The 24,166-nt window shown below is 42.7% G+C and overlaps 1 protein-coding gene across 2 annotated transcripts in view; it reads left to right on the forward strand.

Moving 5' to 3' along the window:
* BEND7 (BEN domain containing 7) overlaps nt 1-24,166 on the forward strand; it is a 299,983-nt gene that overhangs the window by 257,136 nt on the left and 18,681 nt on the right. Inside the window, exon 8 of one of the 2 annotated variants that reach the window (XR_013606925.1) lies at nt 11,240-11,361. The exons of the other annotated variant lie outside the window; for it this stretch is intronic. The gene's annotated coding sequence lies outside the window, so the exon portion shown is untranslated. The remainder of the gene's footprint in view (nt 1-11,239; nt 11,362-24,166) is intronic. 2 annotated transcript variants of the gene reach the window in all.

Raw genomic sequence — 24,166 nt, forward strand, 5'->3', positions numbered from 1 at the left:
ACCTTGAGCCAGTGAAGGTCTCAAAGATACCGGGTAGTGGGAGTGGTTCTGGGAATGTTACATAGCAGTCGAGCTGCTGAGTTCTGGATAACTTGTAGTCTGCGGATGGTTGCTTTCCTTGAGCCCAAGTAAAGCACGTTACCATAGTCAATCCTGGAAGTAATCAAGGCATTAACTACAGTTTTCTGAGTAGATTCAGGCAGCATCCAGCAGATTTTCTTTAGCCATTTTAAAATGGCAAAACATGTGGCCGATGTTTTTACAACTTGCTGGTGCATGTTAAGGGAGTCATCAATGATGATGCCTAAATTACGCGCCTGTGGGACTGGGACGGGAAGCGTGCCCATTTCCTGAGGCCAATGATGGGGGCCATACATGTTTTTATTTTTGCCTAGAATAATAACCTCAGTTTATTCCCCATTTAATTTGAGGAAATTATCCTGCATCCATCCTTCTATTTTGGTGAGACCTCTTTTGAGTGAGGAGGAAGTTTAATCATTCTCAGAAGAGAGAGAGAAGATCAACTGGGAGTCGTCGGAATATGAATACATTAAAAGGCCAGAGGCCTCCACCACCTTGGCCAAAGGGCCCATATACAGATTAAAAAGTAGCGGACTAAGTATTGAGCCATGGGGGACAACATGTTTGAAAACATGCTTGTCAGAGCAAGCGGATTGAGAAAAAACTTGGAAGGTGCGATCCGTCAGGAACGAAATGAGCCAGTTAAGTGCCTAATCACAAATGCCTAATAAACTAAGTGTATTAATTAATACTGCGTGTGATACCGTATCGAATGCGGCACTTAGATCCAGAAGTATAAGGGCCACAGTCTCTCCTTTATCCAGCTGGCAGCGAATATTTTCTGTAACTCCTAGTAGAGTGATTTCTGTTGAGAATCCAGCTCTAAAACCTGATTGGTAAGGGGGTAGCAAGTCGTGGGCCGTAACAAATTCAGTAAGAGTTTGATGTACATGTTTTTCCAAAATTTTGGAAAATACTGGGATCAGGGAAATGGGTCTAAAATTGGAAGGTTGATTGGGGTCAGTGCCAGCCTTCTTGAGTTTAGGATGGATCATTGCATGTTTCCAATCAGTTGGCACAGTTTCTTCTTGTAAGGAGGTGTTAAGGAGATTCGTGATAATATCCAGAGTTTGAGGGCAGAGTTTTTTTAGTATGGGGCAAGGTAAAGGATCGTTAGGAGATCCAGATTTAATAGTTTTAAGTAATTTAATTAAAATCGAAGTGTTTAGCTTGGGCCAACTATTCAGGGTACTTCTAGGGATCAGAGGAACATGTAGATTGAAATCGCTAATGCAATTATGAGTAGATGGAGTCAATAAAGAAGTTACCAGAGAAGGGCAGCTTCTCTGTGTTACCTCAATTCCTTGGTAGATTTTATCGACTTTTTGTGTAAAAAATGTGGCCAGTGTGTCACATTGTTGTTTGTTTAGATCTGGTGGGATGGCTAATGTTTTGGATCCCGCAATCTCTTTCACCATCTTGAACAGTATTTTGGAGCGATTTAGGGCCTCAGAAATGGTGTTGCACACATGGTCGGCACGTGCCTTTTCACAAAGGATGTGATATTTAGCTAGTTTACTACTGTACATTTTTTCCCCTTCTGATGAGTAATTTTTCCTCCATTTATGTTCCAAAGTTTTACATTCCGATTTTTCATGTTTTAATAGTTCCGTGAACCATGGGGCAGGAGATCGCAGGCTCTTGCATTTTAATTTGGTTAAAGGAAGACAAGAGTCAATTGCCGTCAGGAGCCAATTCTGTACTGCTGTAGATAAAGCATGTACGTATTGTTTAGTGCAAGGAAGATGGGAATTTAAAAAAAATTTCAGAGTATCAATATCCAGCTTTTTCCAGTTCCTGATTAGCTTTGGTTGATTAGATAGGACCGGCGGCTGCTGCATGGCTAATTGAAGTGAGAACCTGATTAAGTAGTGGTCAGACCAACAAACCGGTAGCGCGGGAAGAACCTTAAATTCCTTGAGATTCGTAAAAATGGGGTCAAGAAAATGACCTGCCGTGTGTGTGGGTCCAGAATTTAGTAGATTTAAATTTAGGGAAGCAAGATCGGAAATGAGGTCAGAGGTTAATGTATTGGTTTGATTTTCTAGGTGTAAGTTAACATCTCCAATAAGAGAAAAATTGGCAGCCTTCATCACTAATGGACTAATTAATTCAGAGAGAGCTGTTGCCCACGCTGTGGCTGAACCAGGTGGGCGATAAACCAGTAGACCAGTAAACGTAAAATTGGGAGTAAGGGGCGAGCTTAAATATAGCAGTTTCACAATTGGGACTAGATAGAGGGGTGAAATCACAGTTGTACTCTTTTTTTAAAAATGATACCAATCCCACCTCCTGTTTTATTAATACGATCAAATCTTTGTAACTCATAATGATCGGGCACAGCAACTGCGATTTCCGGACCAGAGCTCTCTTGAAGCCAGGTTTCTGTTAGAAAGAGGGCATCCGGCTTTTCATCCAATAATAGATTAAAGATCTCAAATTTGTGTTTGGGTAGAGATCTAGGGCCAGATGTAGGAAGGCCTTTACCGGTCGGTAACGGCCGATTTCGGCCGTTACCGACCGGTATTTGGGTTTTGAAATGTAGGGGGCATATTATTTACAGAATCGGTATATTTACCGATTCGGTAAATTTACAGATTCGGTAAAATACCGAATCGGTAAATATACCGATTCTGTAAATCAATATGTAGGTGGCACTGTAATCAGTGCAACAGGCCCTTACCGAATCGTTATTTACCATGGAATACTATTCCATGGTAAATAACGAATGACAGTGTACATGCACATCTGTGCATGTACACCTGTGCCATGTGGCACACAGACATGCCCTAAGGGCATGTCTGTGTGTCACATGGCACACAAGCCCGAAACAGGGGTGCAACAGGGTGTCAAAGTGACAACCTGTCCCCCTTGTAAAATCGGTAATTTTACCGATTCGGTAATTACCGAATCAGTATTTGCTATTGAATCCTATGGGCTTCAGTACCCATAGGAATCAATGGCAAATACCGATTCGGTAATTACCGATTCTGTATTTTTACCGAATTATTTACCTACATAGCAATTACCGAATTGTAAATACCGAATCGGTAAAATTCGGTATTTACCATTCGGTAAATTGCTATTACCTACATCTGGGCCCTACAGTTCAAGCTCAGAAAGTAGAATGTTTTATGTTGGAGTTGGTAGTGGTCTCTCTCAACGTTTTCTCTGTTCAAGGTAAAGCCGCAATTAAGGCAGGGTGCAATTTCGTTTTCTAAGTGTAGTTTGCTACATTTTGATGATGGTGTAATATTTAGTCCCAAAAGCTGCTCGAAATTGTACCTGATTGGTGTATGGCAGCTGTTGTGAGAGAGATACATAGCCTGAGTCTCTGTTTCAACTTGATTGTTTGCAAACTTAGCATTGGGGGCGATGGTAACAGGGTTTATGGCTCTCGGCTTGGTCCAGGCGCGGACGGGCGCAGACAAACTTGCCTTAGGCGCGTCCGCTGCGCGTCCGCTGCGCGTCCAGAAACTGGTGTACATTTTAAGGCTACGGGAGTCTACGAGCTCCGCCGGGGCTGTGCGCTGATTGGCTCGTATTCAGCAAAGGTTTTAAGTGAAATTAGCCAATTGTGGCTGACACGCTAGCAAACAGCGTGAGAGCCGAGGGGCAGGTTAAAAAAAGGATAAGTGCACAAAACAGAGTCGTAGGTGAAATTTAAAAACTCTAAAATGATTTTCAAACGTTATTCAAAGCTATTTCAGCTATTTCCTCCCAGCAAATTCCCAAAGATATTCTCCTCACGAAAGACCAGCGCAATCAGCAGGTGCCCTTTTCAAGTCTCTGGAGTCGACGAGCTCCGCCGGGGCTGTGCGCTGATTGGCTCGTATTCAGCCAATCCGCAAAGGTTTTAGGTGAAATTAGCCAATTGTGGCTGACACGTTAGCAAACAGCGTGAGAGCCGAGGGGCAGGTTAAAAAAAGGATAAGTGCACAAAGCAGAGTCGTAGGTGAAATTTAAAAACTCTAAAATGATTTTCAAACGTTATTCAAAGCTATTTCAGCTATTTTCCCCCAGCAAATTCCCAAAGATATTCTCCTCACGAAAGACCAGCGCAATCAGCAGGCGCCCTTTTCAAGTCTCGGGAGTCTACGAGCTCCGCCGGGGCTGTGCGCTGATTGGCTCGTATTCAGCCAATCAGCAAAGGTTTTAGGTGAAATTAGCCAATTGTGGCTGACACGCTAGCAAACAGTGTGAGAGCCGAGGGGCAGGTTAAAAAAAGGATAAGTGCACAAAACAGAGTCGTAGGTGAAATTTAAAAACTCTAAAATGATTTTCAAACGTTATTCAAAGCTATTTCAGCTATTTCCCCCCAGCAAATTCCCAAAGATATTCTCCTCACAGTACAAGATGCTGGACACTGCGCCTACATCCTAAAACAGGACCTATCCACACCCTGGTAGGATAATACCACTGGGGCAGACTCAATCAGGGAAAATCCCTTGAGAGTTCTTCGATAACATTCAAACTGGATAGTTTAGGGATCCAGACAAGTGAAAAGTACAAATATCCCCTAGTATATCAGAAAAGTCCTTCATTGGTGGGTTACTGGCAGTATGGTTAAAAATATAAAGGCAAGGTTATTATTGAGAGTTATTACTCAATTAACCTTGGTCAAAGGAAATGCCAACTTGTTTCAGCCCTCACAGTGAGTCCATATGGATCTGGGGCCTTCTTCAGGGCTGAAAATGTATCCCTGCTTGAAGAAACAAATCCTTCTTTCTGTGTGTACGTGGGAGGCCTAAAGCTCCCACCTGAAAACCGGTAAACAAATTGGAGAGCATACCCTAATTTTGAGTTAATCTGGCATCATGCATATCTGGCGCCTGGTGCCAACTTGTAGTCACACATTTGTCAAGGTAATGGGACCACTCGTGACCTATGAATAGCAGTTCAGATCGCTGCCATCTGTAACAGGAGGCCGGCACTAAGGAGGAGCTGATGTGGCAGTGAAGGGCCTGCCATAGGTTCGCAGAAGAGGCCTGCGTTGATCACAAGATTAGAGCTTAGCAAGGCAGAAGCAGCCTACGCCTAAATTACATAGGAGAAGTAGGACTTCCTAAACAATTTGCTAGACAAGGAAAGTAGATGAAGCTATCTGGTTGGACTGTATAGGTTCTGACCATGGCTTTTCATCACAATGGGACGCAAATGTCTAAAATGTGTGGGCCTGTCTGATGCACTATCCTGCTAGAGAAAAATGATTAGCAGTTGATCGACCTGCTGAAGCACTTCCACCAGCTTAGTCAGCGACCATGTGGTGCAACCAAACAATAAATGACAGATCTCAGCATATGAGACTGACTGGCTGTATGAGTAATGTAGCACAGTCCAGTTGCTGGTGGACTGCTGAACACCTATTGCCACTATCTCAAGTAGCTCAGCTAGACATTTTGGGCAATACTGACAAGCACTACATTTACAGTCTGAACCTGCCACCAAAATATCAGATTATAAAGCAGGATGGGAATACCAATACAAACCCGTTCGTCACCACAAGAGGAAAACATGACGTAGTCATTTTTGGAAGTAGGGTAACAGTCTCACATCTATAAAAAAAAATAGGCCCTCTCAACCACAGAATAGACAAACTGACTTCAAAAATTGAGAAATAAGAGTAGAGAATGTTAACGACCGAGCAACAGCTCACAGAGGCTCAGGATGAAATAAAGTCTAAAGAAGAGAACTGGCTCACCGTGGAAAATCTCATTAAGCCTAGAATGAGAACCTTGAAGCAGAAACAACCTTATTATTATGGAGATTCTGAAACTAACGGGCACTGGCAAACTAGAGACTATATTGAAAACTTGCTGGCAGCACACTTTGGCTCTGATCGCTTCTTCCACTTCCTATAGTTGAACAGGCTAACTAATAGTTTGCCCTACCAATTATTGACAGACTATTCAGTTTTAGTAACAGAGTCACAGCCGTTCACTTGGCTCCTGAAAGGAGGGATTTGAACTTTAATGGCAATAGTATATCCCTTTATCCACACTTTACAGTCACAGTACAGGAGGCTAGATGAGAATTCTTGCCTCTGAATTAAAAGCTGTAGCAACCAGGGATCAAATATGCTGTCTTCTACCCGACCTGACTAAAAATAATTTACTAAGGCAAATGGAATATTCTCTCGAGCCCACTGCAAGCATAGGAATTTCTGAAGAAAATGTCACATGCTGGCCCTCATCAATGCAGTCATGGGGGGCCTGTTTCAGCATCGTCCAGATTAAGTGCACTGAGTGAAGCATTTTATCTAACTGTTGTTCCTACATTGTTTTAATTGTGATCCACTGATTTCTTGATCTATAGGTGAGGCTGTGGCTTATTGTCTAAAAATACAATAGCGCTAAATAGTGGACTATATGTAGTCAACGGTACATGCTGAGGTTGAATGTTAAATAACTACTTAAGAAGCATCAAAGCTGCTAATAGTCTTCCCTCCGAGTCAAAAAAGGTCAATAATCTTTATGGCAGGGAGCAGTCTGTGATAGGTGCCTTAACAGATGCCCTTCTAGCTACCTCTAGACAGAGTCGCAGGTTTGGGCTGTTTGCGATGGCATTCCCCAAGTTGAAACCCTTATAGTTCCTTTTAAGGTAACCAAGTTCCTCATTAGACTTTGTATTTCTTGGTTGGGGATTGTTGTGGGTCAGTAAAAGGGGGTGTTCTTATTTGTCAACTTCTGGTTTGGAGTTGCCAGTTTGGGTTGAGGAAGGGGTTGATAAATTTACGACAAATCTGGCACAGTGGCAACTCAGTTCTATATGCATATATAAACAAAGACAATGGGTTTGTCTTTGTTTATATATCCATACCTAGGTTCTGAGGGACACATGGTCGCCCCATTGTTGGTTAACAGTTCTATATGCAAGCAGGATTTCTTAAAGTTTTACCTAAGGTAATCTGATTTGCATATTACACTACTCGTAGGGTGGTGCGTAGAGTAGGCCATTTGTGTTCCTGACCTGGAATGTCAGAGGGTTAAACAACCCATGTATAATACATCAGGTCCTAACATATTTAGATAGGCACATGATTGATGTTGGCTCTGTCAAGAAACACACTTCACCAGACACACTTAACCAGCAGTGAGCTACACTTTGTGCCACATCCTCATATTCCTCTTATGCTAGAGAGGTAGCAATTCTCATTAGAAAAGGTATCCACTTCCACTCTACATGCTCGAAGTCGGACAATCACAGGAAATATATTACCATAGATGGATATTAAGGGGCAAACATATTACCATTATAGCAACTGGACTGAATGTTGGTGAACGCCGATTTTTCTGTAACCTGTACAGCCAAATACTTTCCTTGCACATCAAAAATACTTCAAATATTTCTAATAGGAGCATTGTAGTCTTTCCTACATGGACATCATACAGGCATACATCTGCACAAATAGCGGCACTAAACACCACGAAGGCAGAGCACAAGTTGGTAGATGTCTAGCAGATTAGACATCCGATGAGTAAGCAATGTTCAGATACCTTATCAATGCACAACAGGTGGTTGAGACTGAATTACGGGGTTTCTACTTTCAATGCCAGCTCCTGGGCGTTCAATGTGCAACATAAGAGCAAGACATTATCCAAGCATTCCCCATTCCTGCTGAGAATACAGTGTCCAGGGGTGCTGAGGGCATCTATGAATTACAGGGTGAGCTGAGGAACAGGATTGTTGAATACTTTAAACTCAATATGGGCTTGGTCGAGGACATGAGCACTGTCTGAGAAGTGTTCAGAGTTGTAGCCTGGGGGTTATGTATAGTCAAACAAGACTGGGTTCTCAAGGTTTTCAGAGCTCTTCTGGGGGGATTGCAGCAGGAATTTAAAGAGCTTCAAATATTATACGCCAACACAGACGCCACTATACTGGTGAACATTCTGAATATGAGAAATTAGTTGAGAGAGAATGCAAATACCTTGGTAAGAGAGGCATAGCACACATTGATGATGAATGAGAGTGCCTAGAAAAATCACTAGCCAATTTGATCACGCAGCCATGAGGAACTGATAATATATACTTTAAGAGTGCTTGGGGGACGGGGCTGTATATGAGATAGCCAGATTTTTACCACATTTACAGACTTCTGTACCAACCTGAGCTCTACCAGATCTCTTCGTGCAGCAGTCCATGTTAATAAGTACTTGGAGGGTACCGCTGAAGCATGGTTAGAAGATACTCATAGGCAACATCTGAACCAGCCATTTTCCCCTAAGGAAAAATTGGTAGTCCAAAAGGTTTACCAGCTGGCAAAGCCACAGGCTTAGATGGCCTCCCTACTGAATTCTATTAAAGGGTCACATCTGCTTGTCCTATTTAAAGAAGCATGGGCTAAACGAACTCCAGCAACAATGAGAGAAGCGCTCTTCTTTGCTTTGTTAAAGCCCGTAAAGCTGATTCGACTCCTAAAGATCACTTTCACTCATAAATTACAATATTAAAATCCTTGCTTAAATAATAACAGTGAGTCATCGGGTTCCTCTTTATCCAGAACAAGCCGGTATTATTCTTGGGAGGGTGACCTAGAATAATTTTTGTCAATTGTTCGCTCTCATTCACCAACTAGATCTGCAGCTAGAAGAAACCACAGTATTCCTTGACACTGAGAGCTTTTGTAGACTGGATCAGGCTATATTACTCTAGTCCACTGATGCTGCTCAGAAGTACTGCTCCGGTCTGTACACCTATAACGAGTTCCTATGGTTTCCACGTTCCCCATTTTATTTTCAAGAACACTGAAACAGCTAGCAGGTAATCTTTTGGACAGCATTAATCTGGGCATGCCCTTAGATTTACATCAAGCAGGCTACTAGTCTTGCTGTATGGCGACATGTGACTCTGTGAGAGATCCCCAAAATTATCTTTACACTCTATTAACTCAGCAAGGTTTGGCAGCGGGCATTGTGAAAGGTTTTCTTTTGGCCCATTCAGATTTTCATTGTTTATTTGACCAGTATTCACTATTCAAGTCCCCAAGTGTCATGCAGTTTCTCGAATGGCAGAACAGCATGTTTCCTCCTTCGCTTTTCATAATGCCTCAGAGGGACCCTAATTCGATACTCATTTTCCTGATGGGGGTCTCTGTTTGAGCTCATGCAGTAAAGACAGTATTTATGATCTCATTCATCCACAGCTCAGCATGTTAACAAGCTCCAAACTGTGTCTGTTCATTCCCCATTGGCTTAGTTTTTCTCTGGTAAGCTGGTTCTCATGACCACGGCTTCATTCCTGCTGAAGGTAGTTACTCTATAAATCAATCAGTAAGCCTGCCTTCCCTCTGTGTTTGTCCATGCTCTGCCTAGGAAGAGGAGGAGAGACTCCACCATTTGGATCCTTACAGCATTCCCATAATTTCCGTTGACCGAACCCTGGAATTCTGGGCTGATACATTTCAGCCTAAAGAGGCAAATCTGTTCATAAAAGAATATTGTGGAGATGGATAGTACTGTGCATTAAGATCTGCCAGGCACTCTTCACAAAAGATCCCCCTGAAGGTATTCAGGCCCATCTACCAAGACGAATGCTGCTTGTTGGTAAACGTAGTTTACCCCGAAACTGGAACCCCGCATGCCAATACAACGCGGTTGTTACAACGACCATGTTGTTACAAAGCATGCCATTACTCCGCAAGTCGGAACAACGACTTGCTCTAGGGGTCAGAAGGTGTTGGATTTAAAATCCAATACCTTCCCTACTGTTGCACAGACTGTAATTGGAATAGTAAGTTATACTATTCCAACATCAAGCGCCCCCCCTCCCCCCAACGAGCAAGTCGTTGTTTCGACTTGCATTTTAATGGCATGCGATGCTACAACGAGGTCTTTGTTATAACCGCATTGTATTGGCATGTGGGAAAAAAGCATGTGGGAAAACTAAGCATATTCCTGCTTCTTCTGCTCTGTCCCCATCCTGGTTGGGTCCACATTTTTACCAGACTCCAGATTTGTCTCAGCTCTGAATTCTGCATGGATTGCCATTTTGCCAGATTGATGTTACAGAGCTTCTTGGTGTGACTATCTCCTCAGGGCCTCCACCGAGGGGACATTGCTCGGGTATTGATTCAAGAAGTAAGGAAATTATACACAGAAGTATGTATGAGAAGAAAAATGTACTCCCATTGGTAACGAATTTTCTGGCAAATACTATACCTGTAGATTACACACTGATCCCACCCTCCTCACCATTCAGAGGAGTGGTATTGGATACATTAATAGTCTCAACTTGCTATACTACATAATTACTTGTCAATTTTTTTTGGCCATGTGTCTGCCTCTGAGGGCTCTAAAAATGGATGAAGAATTGATGTTAGGGCACTAGGGTGGTGGTACCTGTATGGCTTTGGTGCTGTAATATTCGGGGTGGAACCCGATGTCAAGACGGTGCAGGAGAGCTGCAGCTTTTACAGATTCAGCCTGGAGGAGTTTTAAGAGATGAGCAATTTGCATGTAGATAGATTGTCCACAAAAAAGATTGTTACAGAAGATAAGTAACTTTTGGGAATTTTACGATCCCATAAAAAAAAACAGACGTTGGTCTCTCTCTCTCTCTCTCTCTCTCTCTCTCTCTCTCTCTCTCTCTCTCTCTCTCTTTCTCTCTCTCTTTCTTTCTCTCTTTCTTTTCCTGGGTTTTTGATTCATAACAAAATCCAGTGCCACAAATTTCAAAATTCAATGCCACAGATAACACCAAAATCATTTGTAACGTGTTGTATATATAATTAGAGGTTATGACATAGATAATAATGAACAAAGTAGAGATAGAGTATGTGTGAAATGCTCTATAGATGAGCACTATCCCTTCTAATAGGGAGCTAAAAATATATCAAGGGAAAATTAGTTTTCCAATTTCAACACATGGTTCCTATGTAGGCAGGACGACTATGGATGACACAGATATTTGAATAAAAGTTTTAAAAAACATTTTGAAAGATGTTATTGTTCATACTGAAATATGGTACAAGGCAAATTGAAAATAGATTTAAAAAATATCAAAATTGAAAACTGAAAATTCAAAATTTTATTTGGATTCAGCTATTTTCATATGCCCTAATTAAATTAGATTTAACAGGTTTTCATACATCAAAATATTGCTTAAAATAAACACAAAACTCAATAAGATATGATTCAAATCTTATTTCTTTCCACAGGATAATCATATGCTAGATTGATATATTATATCCAACTTAACAAGATTCAGAGACGATCCCCTCAACCAGGGACCAGCAAAGGCTATAATCTGGTGTTGCAAATTTATAACGTTTTTTATAAGGTAATTTTTTATATTATCGCTATTACTATACCCAGTCCTTAAATCTAGTTAACTAAATATAGTTAACATTATTTTCTCTGTTCTTTTGGTCTCGCACTGTATCACCTCTATGCATAGCCTAATATACTGGCTGTAATGTGTGGTTACAAACCATTAAGTATAGAACATAGGGCTCTCTGTAATAGTAAATGTACTAAGAATTAATAGATTGCAGTGTTCTTGCTAATATTGCACTTGTAATGTGTGGGTATAGCTGATTATATATAGGTATTTGGATATTATGTATTAGGAAATGCACTAAGAATAAACCTTGTAGTCTATGCAAAGGTTTTAGAAATTAATAAGGGCATTGCATTTCCTGTATATGATTGAAACTAGAAGGTGATATGTCTCTGTTATATAGGAATTAGGTTACAAACTATACATTATTTGTTATTGACAAGATTCCATTGATATTATTGATGAAGTGGGGTTAGCTCATGAAACAAATGATGGGTATCAAAAAGATGATGATATCTGTTCGGTTTGTTAAAGACAATTTTGGGAGAACCCTTGATAATTGTTCTAATCCTACTAAAAAAACAACAACACTCATGATCGAAACATTTTCGGTTGAAGTAATGAATGAACGAGTGGCTTTTGTATAGCGCACAGCTACTCAGTGAGTGTCCCAGCACTCGGCATCAAAGAACCGGTAAGGAGAGGCAGGAACCGATGGGTGTTTAAAAGTCTCTAAAGTTTAAAAAGATAAGTCTTCAGTTCTTTTTTGAAGGTTGTTTCCTCGATTATTGATCTCAGTTAACCAGGCATCTGGATCCACATGCTTGCTGCCCTGACCGGGAAGGAGGACCCCCTTTCCATTGTTTTTCTAAATGGAGGATTGTTAACAACCCAGTCCTACTGGAACGTAGCGACCTTCCTGGTCTAGCACTCCTTGATCCTCTCAATCAGGTATGAGGGACCCATGTTGTCAACTTAACCCATGCCCCAGGGCAACCTAATGAACTTTTTTATGGCATGAACAGATGAAACACTAGATAATTATACAAGAAATAATGATTTTGTTCAGATTGCTTTTCTTTAGGTTCCAATGATATAAGTGATTGCTTTTGTTGCTCTAATTGTATATAAAAATGTTATAGAATAAGTGCATCATAGGTATAACTGATGTGGAGAGCAATTTGTAGCAGGCTGTTTCCCCTTATATAAAGGTGGTCTTTTGAGGGTGTAACGTTTCCTCCTTTGGATTCTGTTATCTCTATGTAAATACTCCCCCCTTTTCGTTTTGGACCTTCAACCTCTGTCTTCATGCTTTGGTCACCAAGTACCCCACACCCATCTGACACTGTGATGGTACTCATGTTGAGCCCTTACATCTATTACACTTCTAATGGTCTTCCCACCTGACACTTTCAACCCTACATGATTGGATTAAAAACCTTGACGTTAAACCTTGATGTTTATTTTAACCCTCTAAGGCACATGAAGTCCTTTGTAATTTCCAAAGCCTCCACTACCAGGTACCATTTACTGAGCATACATAAAACCTGAACTAATATTGCCTAACATAGTGCAAAAAACGATATCTGCACTTTGTAAGTCTACTTGTAGGTCTCCCCTGACATTTATTTTCACCTTTGGACAAGGTTTTACCCTTCGCTAAAACAGAGCTCAAAACAAGTTACAAATCTTTCTCTTTAAAACGGTGCAAGGATTATCCCTACAACGAGTTGCCTGAAATCCTTGCTTGGTACATATTTCCCTAAGTTCTTCAGTGAGCATACCAGGACTTTCTAACGCACTCCAATCACTTTGCGGAGCCTTAAAGCTTGCACAGGAATACTGCTCTTCTCTCCCAGTGACTGACATTCCATCTCTTCACAGACCACTTTAAAGACTGCTCTAAAACACTTCTGCTCATATAAAAATGGAAGCACCAGCACCCCATCCTGCATCCATTCCACCATGTTTTCAATGCTGTCCCTTTATAAATGCTAGTTGAGAGAAATGTCTGTCTTTTCCTGTACTGGGATTTACTCACTGTTTACCATCTCGGCAATCCTTTTTGTTATTCACATAAACTGTTCATGACGTACTGCGGCGCATGCGGCCTTTTTGTCAAGGTGCTTCCATTGCTGTTTTATAAGTAAATGAACAAATAGATCCCCATTTTCGGAAGGCAGTATTGTGGCAATGCACATCTGGAAAAGAGGGTAGGTTTTACTCATGTAATGTATCTCTTAAACCAGAAGTTGTGAGATTTCATGTGAAACCTACCTATGTCATATGGAGATAACTTACACATGTGTGCATATGCTGTAGAACAGTGCTATGGAGTATGCTAGTGAACAAAGAAAGACATTAGTGCGTTATTGGTTTTGTTTTTGATATTGCTGTACTGAATTACCAAAATTTCCAGCATTCAGACAGCGTAGCTCGCAGATGTATGGAAAGGCAGGACCAGAAGGAGAGATAATTAGAAAACCTTTGTTCAGTTTTCCCTTTCACCACTGTTAGAGGCAGGATTACTAGGAGCTTGTGCAAACCTTTCCATGTACTCAATATGGATTTTAAAAATGAAAAAGACTGTGTGTCATTGGAGGACTTGTATCCAGTCATGAATGAACTACAGTAGAGAGAAAAATGGGCACAGCTCAGAGAGTGGTTAGGTGGACTTTCCTTCGAGTTTTGGAATTCATAGCAGGAATCACAAGATAATTGAGTGTTTTTGTGTTCAAATTTGTATTACTATGCATTTCTTTTGTTTATGATTAGGATTTTGTTTTCTTTCACAACATATGAGATTTACTTTCCAATAAAAAATGTAGAATGGGAATACAGCACTAATCATAATGGTGTCTAAAAGAAGGTACCATTAAAGCATAGTTCTTTCATCCACACCCTTCCTCAAATTGGAAGGACACTTTCTTTGCGTTAGAAATGGGGGTGCTCTAGTTGGCAGGGGATTGCACCCTGTCCAGGTAGGGACCCTTCTTTCTAGTCAGGGTAAGGAGATTACACAGCTAAGATAACCCTTGATCACCCCCTTGGTAGCTTAGTACGAGCAGTCAGCCTATCTCAGAGACCATGTTTAAAGCAGTGGTACATAAACAGACAGTAATACAGTGAAAACACTACAAATGGACACTACACCCATATAGAAAAATAACCAATTTTATCTTAACCAAACAAGACCAAAATGAGAAAAATCCAACATACACAGATCAATATATCACTTTAAAAAGGTTTAAAACAGTTCAGTCCATATAGAACAAAGGATCCGTCACTTTAAGCACAAAGTACCTGGCATGTGTTGAAATCGCAAGACGAAAAGAGGCACATGGGAGGTGAAACACTGGAAAGCAAAGCGATGCATTGGTTCCTTATGCGCTGGGAATATGGTGCATCAGTTCCTTGCTCCCAGGGGAGGGTATGCGCCGGCTGCTTACTGCTATGCAGGGGAGGTGATGCGTCAGTTCCTTACTGTGAGAGGAGTTGATGAGCCAGTTTCTTACTGCTGGGAGGTGATGCGTTGTCTCTCCGGACACACAGATCGGTTCTTTACTGAAGCCCAGCATCTGTGTAGACTTGGTGCACAGGTGTGATGCGTGGATAATCCAGACACCCTGGAGTCGATGCGGCGATGGTGAAATAGGCGCAATGTGTCGATTCTTCCACCGGGGTCCCACAATGCGTCTATTCTATCAGCTGCGCAGCAGGGCCAGCGCCAGTGTCAGTGCAGGGGATTTCGGAGACCTGGTGCGCTGAACTCGGGCTGCAGCAGAATCTTAGGCCATGGGCAAGCGCTGCATCAAATTTCTTCAGCCGCACGGCAGGGTTGCGCGGAAATTTTTACCACGTCGGTGCTGCACCGGAAAAACAGGTGCTGAACAGGCGTTGCATCGATTTTTAAGTCTTTTGCAGCTTTTTGTAGCAGGAACAACATCCAAGAACCTAGAACTGGAATTGACACCACTTGGCAGGTCAGAATTCCCAGCAGTGGATGCTGCAGGTGAAGTCTTTGATATCCCTGAGACCTCTTAACAGGAGCCCTTAGAGGAACTTCATAAGCAGGAAACTAAGCAAAGTCCATTCCTTTTTCCTCTCCAAAGTAGAAGAATCAACTGCAGACCAACCCAGCAAAGCAATACACAGCAAAGGGGCAGTACTCCCCTTCACAGCTCCTCAGCTCTTCTCCTTGGCAGAGTCTCCTCTTGATCCAGAAGTATTATAAACGTCTGGGGTTTTAGGTCCAATACTTATACCCCTTTTTGCCTTTGAAGTAGGCATTGTTCAAAAGATAGACCTTGTAGTGCACAGATCCTGCCTTGCTCAGACCTGGCTTCAGACATACTATGGGGGTGGAAACAGCATTGTGAGAGGACAGGCGTAACCCTGTTCAGGTATCACAGACCACTCCTTCCGCCACTCTAGCTCAAGAAGGCCCACCAGCCTGGTGATGGGCCATCAGGATATACAGGGTACAACTCCACTTCCTTTGTGTGACTGTCTAGAGTGAATGTACAAACAAGCCCCTGTCAGTCTAAACCAGATGTGGATTTCACAGGCAGGCAGAGGCACAGGATGGTTAGACAAGAAAATGCCCACAATTTAAAAGTGCTTACGCTCAGGGGATAGATTCAGTTCAGGACCTAAGAGGTTGGAATCTATAACCATATATAATGGACAACGCAATACCTCTAGGACCATAGATTCGTGAATTACTCATGGACATGGATCTCGCTTTTTTCCACGGCAGGTTCAAATAAATTAACAGAAAAACTTTACATTTTTTAACATTTAAGGTAGGTACACAACTATTCAATAATTTTTTCATTAATGAACATCACAGAACTTTCTTTTCTCTTCAAGTGTTCTATTTATCTTATGTGTTTGTTCATGAATGCAAATATCCTTCAGTTTCACAACAAAACATAGTTTGATTACTTTTTGTATTATATTTGTACATACGATCTTCCTACAAAGAAAAATGTAATAGTTTGCAAAGGAGTTATAAACAATAATCTAACAAAGTGCATATCATAAATACAGTGAATTCCACATTTTGGCATGTTTGGTCATAATCATATGTTTTGTATCCACCAGGGTACATCTGAATAGTACTCCTTGGTACATTTTACTAGGTGGTCCTTAAAAAAGTCTAGGCTCAGAGAGTCATTCCGAAAATGTTTAAAGTTTAGACCCTTCAGCTTTTTTTTGGCTAAACCTTTCGAGTCCTTTTTAATACTCCTATTTACTACTGGTGCTCTGAGTCCTGTGAAAGTGAAAGGGGAGTTGTGTGGGTGTGTCGACGAGTTTCGACCTTCGTGCTGGGGACCAGGAGGATTTCAAAGAATGTCTTCCTCAGGGCTGGGACTGTGTGATAGGATTATCGTGATCTAATGTGGTTGGGCTGCAGCGATTCAATATTCTCCGTCTTGTCATGTGACGTTTACTTCTTGGTACGTTTTGGGTCTTTGTTTCTTTATTTCTTCCGTTCGTCGTAAATTCTTCAAAGCGACGATGCAGGAATGCAGTCACTCGGCTTTGTCTTCCGGCGTCTTTGCTGCCTCGTCAGTTTCTCATAGAGTCTAGCTCATTGGCTGACTATGTGAACAATTCGTCGCGCGTCACTTGCACGACGCCTGCCTGACATCCTCTTTTGCTTCATACAGGTCGGCGTTTTGTCCGTCGCGCCTGATTTCCTGTTACGATGTCACCATGGCAGCAAGCTTTGTTTATACATTTCCAATGTGCGCCTCGTATTCTCTTTCCTCATTATTACGGAATCGTCCCTTGTGTAGGTGTGTGGAAACACGTGTATTCTTGTTTCCTTTCTTTTATTTCTTTTTTCTTTCTTTATTGCTCTCAAATCGCCTTGACTGCCAACTTCATTTGAAAGTCTCTTCTTTTACATGGTTATCGAGCTTAAGGGCATGCACCCATCTTCCTGTTATTTCATTGTTATGTCCGCGCAAGCCTGAAAGTGTTACATTGGTGATTCTTAAGAAATCCTACTGCTTGTGTTGGTGTACACTGCTTGATTTCTTTTCTCTATACTGGCTTATTATGAACCACATCCATTATATATTTCTACAAGCATCGGTTCTATAGCCAAGTTGTTGTTATCTAAAAAGTCATACACGAGATGGATGAGGAACTAGATTTTCTCTGGTGAGTCCCTAGGCCTTGCCGCGTTCAATATTAAATTGTTTGGAGGTGCTCAATTTCACTCAGAGTAGTTTAAGTGTTGCTGGCTATATACAGTGTACAATCTCTGACAGTTCATTTAGACCATTTTCTGTGGTGCCAAGTCTCAAAATCATTTTTGCTTCTTCATTCAGCAGTCGTTTTTCTGGCGTTCTTCCTTTAATTTGTCTGAGGACTGTCCATTTCATTTAATTTTTGGTGTGATTTAGCTCCATCCAATGTTTGACCATGGGTGCTGTCCATACTTTGCACTTTTTCCTGGATTTGTGCTGCGTTATTCTTGTTTTGACTGGCTGTGTCGTCTTGCCAACGTATGCCAATCCGCAAGGGCATATAATGCAGTATACCACATTTGGAGTATTACAATTAGTAAACTCCTCATGGTGAATGATTTTGTTGCCATACGTGAACTCTATTCCTTCCACAGTGGTACTGCAGGACACACAATTTCCGCATCTGTGGCCAAAGGCATGACCAAAGGCATGTCTTTGTTTTTGTCTTTCGGTGTTAGTAGGCATTCCCTGGGGGTGTACCATGCCCACTTCATTGCTCGTTTAGTCATATTTCTTGGGTTTTTTCGTTCCACCAATTTCTCCAATAAGATTTTCGTATTCTCGAAATAGTCTTCTTTTTTTTTTTTATATATATATTTTTATTAATTATAACACAAGAATAGAAATGTACATTTCGGGTATCGTTAGTGAAAACATATTACAGAGGCGAACGGGCAATGAAATGAAGAAATACAATACAATTGTAGACATCCGGAAATTATCAATACCAGCTGGAGCTGGGTCAAAACAATACAATATAGATAACCATAAGCAAACAGTATCAGAACCCGCCCACCAAGGATACAGGATATACAAATGGACACTCGACACCCGCATATGCATAACAACAGTCTCAGGAGAATATGCCACATCTCTTGTGAAGAAGGGAAAAGGGAAAAAGATAGGTCATAGAACAAAATAAAGGAAAAAATAAAAAATAAAAAACCTCAACCCCCCCACCCTGCACCCCTGCGGATGGCTACGACCTAACCCCACTAGCAGCGTGCCTGTCTCCCCCTAAACTACACCCCAAGGAAGGGAAAAGATGGAGGAGGAACATCTTGCGATACGATACGGGCTCCCGGACTCCCCTCCCCCCCGCCGCGAGCAGATATTCCCTACCATGGTACTAAGCGAGGTAAAGCAGACTGATATGCAAACTGATAGGTAAATCCCCAAAAGAGAAAAGACCATCCCGCCCAGCCCCAGACGCCACAGAGGCAACAAATCCCATTGTCGAACACAGTCAGTACACCGAAACCCAAAAAAGCAGGATTCCATCTGGCCCTCACTCCCACCGATACCACCCAGCAGTGCCAAAGGAAGTCACTGTACTGAATTAAAACCGTTAAGTTCAGCCCTGGCCTTTACGATCAACCACACAAACCCCTTTCGATAGGACCAGCACAATATCAAAAGAGTCAAAACGTTGTAGAAAAAGGAGATCAATATAGCCTGAAAGGGTCAGAAGAGTTAAGTCTCGAAGTCTACCAGAAACAAAAAAGTCAATCCAAAAAATATCGATGGAGGTCTCCAGAAACGAAGAAAGAAATGAGTCCTGTGCGGGCGATGATTTTGCCGATCTCGCTGGCTGGCCAGGGGCTCCAAGAGCGTACCGCTGTAGTTGCGTAGATACAGTTGGCACCAGATTATGACAATGTTCGGGGTTCTCCTCTCGGGTAAGATCAAAGTTCGCAGGGGTCGTCATATGTTGCGGGTCTGACTCAGGGCCGGAGTCCGGTCTCGAACCGATAGTCTCGATGCGTACAGTCAATTTGTGGAGAGCAGCCTCCATTTGCCGATGAAGAGCCCCGATGGCGGCCATTACGGTCCCCAGTGTCGGGCCGCACGTCGTCCAATCCATCTCCGCTTAATCGATAACAAAGCAGGTAGTCAACCCCGGAGGCCGGCTACTCCGGGGGAAACAGCGAAGGCGACTGGCGACTTTCAGGCTGTGTACTCTTTACACCGCTGCCGAGAGCGGGGGCCTCCCCCGCGGACCCCGAGGGCTGCAGCAGGGTCCCAGGAACCGGTCCCCCACCTACCGCGGCATCCACGTCTCGTCGCCGTCCAGCTGATATTCGCAGGGACTCGAGACCACCACCAGGATCGAGAATACGTTTCACTCCGATGAGACCGGACCCTGCCAGGTACCCGCGGCCAATGTTGTTCAACTGAAACCCGGCTGGGTCAGTACTCGAGGCCCCGGCTCATAGTCTGGAGGAGGCCCGAAAATGAAAGACGGTGTAACTTCGTCAAAAAAGGTGCTAAAGACTCCGGGATTGCGCCCCCGGGCTCAGAGACGATTCAGACACACGGGAGTCTGGAGGGAGGTCAGGATTAAGTTCAGGATAGATCCGCCAGCGACGGAGGTCTACGGAGCCGGGAGCTTATGCGGCCATCTTGGTTGCTAGCTTAGCTCCTCCTCCTAGTCTTCTTTTTTTGAACAATTTCTTCTTATGCGAAGAAATTGGCCATACGGCAAATTGTCTTTCAAATTTCACTGGTGGAAGCTAGAATAATGTAGCAAGGTATTCCGAACTGTGTCCTTAGTATATAGTGAGGTAAATCATTTCCCATTCTCCTGGATTTTCAAGTTTAGGAAATTAATCTCCGATTTACTCGATGTCAAAGTGAACTGTATGTGTGGACTGCGTTGAATTAGCCAGGTGTAAAATTCATTCAATGATTCCATTGTCCCCCTCCAAAGCATTATGATATCATCAATATATCGATGCCAAGATTTTATATGGCCATCGTACGGGTTATTGCTGTAAATCCACCTTTCTTCATACAGTGCCATGAACAAATGGCCATTTCCGGCGCAGAAGGACATCCCATTGCAGTCCCTTTCGTCTGAAGGAACTGCTGCCCATTGAATTCAAACAAATTGTAATTCAAACAGATCTTTTCTCTTGATCAGTCACCAACAGAGGCACGGAACCTACTGATATAGGACCCAGGATCACATTCTGCCCTGCTGTTGCAGTATCACATTGTGGTGGTGTTGTCTGTGAACATTTGCACCAGGCTCCCCTTGATGGACTGCTGAGAGGTCTTCAGAGCCCGCTCATGGATGTGGAGCTGGCCCTCCTCCTCAAGAACAGAGATCCCAGATTTCCACCTCCCCCTATTGACCTCCAGCACTGCATATCTCAAGCCATCTCCCCCGGGACCTGGATGGCTGCGGACAGATTTAATTGAAACTTCAAATCCCACTGCATTGCCTGCATGTGCCACGTGGCACTGCTGACAAGTTCTGTTTCCCAGCTGCAACAACTGGATGTATTCAAACTTCTTTGTAAAGCACATATGCCGGCTACCACTTCTCCTAGGCCAAAAAGAGGTTCTGAGAAATTCCTTGAAGCTTAATGAGGGTAACTGGGGGCACATTATACAGTGGAAGGGAGCTCTCAACAGGTCCGCTCAGTGCCTGTCATGTTTTTAGTACGAGTTGGTAGTTTATTCACTGGGTTAGTCTACTCCTCTAGGCTGCTGCTTCATCCGGAAACTACAGCTGAGTTTCTTTCTCAGGGCAGTTTATTCCTCAAGAGATACGTCCAGCACCCCTCTCACAGCAGGCCAGGCAGACTCCTTTATCAAGGCAGTCTTGCAATGTCTTCCAGTAGATAGCTGTCGACTTCTTCAAATGAGGCCCCCTAACCACTAGGCGGCTGGGTGTCAAAGACACCAGCGCTGGTTCTCAGACGTTTCTACAGTTCCTGCAAGGTGTCCACTACATGGGTCAATGAATAGTTCCAGAACACTGACTGATAGTTTCACTCCTTTTCTTATACTCCCTTCTTAGACATTCTTTGTGTATATCCATGTTGGCTGGTTTTGGTTTTCAGCATAGTCTCTTCACTTTTTTCATCACTTCTCTTTCACCGTAGATACCCTTTGTTTGCAGGTGATGGCAGGCAGCGATGATGGGTTTCTGTGCGCAAATAGAAGAAAAGCTTTCACACCTGACACCAGTAATCCATTTTGGAGAAGCACCTCTGCGGGGGAACAAAGTTGGCAGGCCCTGACAAAGGCTATCCATTCTCTTCATACGAGACAGCTATCTCCAGGCCCTCTATCTTAGCAAATGAAGGGTCTACAGAAAGACAGGATATAGCCAGAAGTCACTTTTGCCCATTTAAAGGGAACCCCGTCTCCCTCCTCTCACTTCTTAGTGTGTTGCCATACAAAAAACTCAGAAATGCACAATGCTAGTTTGGCAGGCTACTTCTGACTGCCATCTTACATAGCATGTTTGCAGTGGCAACCCAAGATGGATTTCATGGACTAACAGTCATGCAGTGAATACACTGCTCAAGCACATACTACCATCTACAAATACATGAGATGTAACAAGGGACCTGGTCACATAAGACTTGGAAGTTGAGACGAAATAGGTCACTTGCCCCATGCAAAATACATGGATAAATGCCTACTTTGTGCCTTTGATTTAAAATAAAAAATAAAAATGCTGCTACCACTGCCAAGGTCATGTCCGCTGACAAGGTATCCGTTGTTCTCTTGAAAAGGAAGTAGCGCTTGGTGTGCCCCTCTAAACCACAGAACTCCACTCTTGATATGACCTGCTCTAAGCATACACCCATGATCGTCATGTGAGCTCAGCCCTGAAAGTTCAAAAACACAGTAAAGACTTGCATTAGGGTAATTAAAAGCAGGGGTGCATGTTCACTAAACCAAGCAGGGGATATTCCCTTCCCAAGACAGGTTTCCCCTTTCTCACTGTTATGATGATCATCAACCTTTTCTTAAGATGAAATATACAGCTCCTGCTTTAGAGACAGGCTGTATACCAGGATAACTATCATGATGACATGCATCATGCTAGTACTTGGATAAAAGCTTAGTGACCTATGGTTCAGATCTACTAGGGCCTCCACGCCATCTACACGTTTATCTGTAAGAATGGGCACTTATTCCTAATGCCCTTCACCATGATTCAGCCACAAACACTGTCCACACAGAATATTGGGTACACCTAATACAATTTTGTAATTAACAGAACCTTAATTTATATACATACCTGCAGCACTATTTTACTTACAGTTGCAATACAGCTTGCATCCTTAGCTTCTCTCCTTATCCTTTGTGGTTTATAAAATTCCCAAGGGTATGTGCATTTATCTCATATTATACTTTTTATAAGAGGATCTAACATTCTAATGCATCAATAGCCCTTTTTTATTGTCTTCATGGGTTACCTTTCCCTTATGTTCCATTTTAATTTCCATTTAATTTCTTTCACCCATTAAGTGCAGACTTTGCTGCTAGCAAGTTGCTTCCTTGCATGTTTGAATTATTCCCTCATGTATTGTTCCATGAGAGAGCCATCCTTCTTGAGGATTGCTCAAAAACCATTTAGGCATATTTAGAGTATAATTATGACATCTTGTTCAGTGCCACTGTTTCTTGTGAATTAAGATTACATTTTTCCTAAACATAGCATTATATGTGTAGCAGTGTGTACCTGTATAGAGCAGGAAGTGGAGAGGTGCTTTTGTTTAGCGCTTCCTAAAAAGTAAGTTTCCTCTTCTGAGGAACAGAGTCCTTTACTTTGGGAGGAGGCTGAGCTAGGACCCGACCAATCTCTGGATGGATGAGGATGCACTGTTGCCGGGCATTGAGCACCTCCTGTAGGCGTTTGAGAATGGGCTGCTCTTGATTCTCGGAGGCGGAGGAAGACGGTGCCTTGGAGGACGGATGTTTCTGCATCGAAGATGGCCGCTGGCCTTCCAAACCGAGACAAATTTCATCTCCGAATGTTTTGACTCCAAAGCTGGCATTGAGAATGTTTTCTACACCGGCGCAGAGCGGTGTGTCTCCTGCATGGACTTCGGTGCCGAGAGCTGGGAGGGTGCCAGGTCTAAAGCAGCGTGTCTGTACCGACCATGAACTTGTGGCTGTGGCGAACTGGAAGCCTCATAACTGGCTTTTTTTTTTGTCCTCATTTGCCTTGTTTCCACTCTTTGTCCTTCTAGCGATGCCAACCTTGGGTTATCTAACTTCATGCGCTGTAGCAGAGGTAATGAGGTGAAGGCTCCCAAGACAGCATCCATGCCATCCTTCAAGAGGCCATCTCCTCCTATCGACCGGAGACCCTTCCCCATGTCCTTCTGCTCATGTAGAGAAGACTATAAACAGCAGAGACAGGAGAAGGCTTAATCATTGGACCGATTATTTTTTTTACAAGTTCCTCCAATCATAAAGTTCCCCTGGACACAATGGGTGTCCAAAATTCATATTTCCTTTTCCCCTGATCCGAAATATCCAAATTAGCAATATAACTCATAGATTTCAACCAATCATCCATTGTTGGAGATACCCACAATTTACATAGCTCCCTACACGCTGAAAGCATAACATAAAATACCAATTTTGCACAGTCTTTAGTAACAGTACATTGGCATTCCAAACTTCCAAAAATAACCAAAACAGTGCTTACCTTAATCTGCAAGTTTAAAGCGCTAGCCAGGCATTTACTTACAGCCTCCCAGAAGAGCTGTAACTTCGGACAGTATACA

Source organism: Lissotriton helveticus, chromosome 1_1 (assembly GCF_964261635.1).
Source record: "Lissotriton helveticus chromosome 1_1, aLisHel1.1, whole genome shotgun sequence".
Classification (NCBI taxonomy): Eukaryota; Metazoa; Chordata; class Amphibia; order Caudata; family Salamandridae; genus Lissotriton; species Lissotriton helveticus.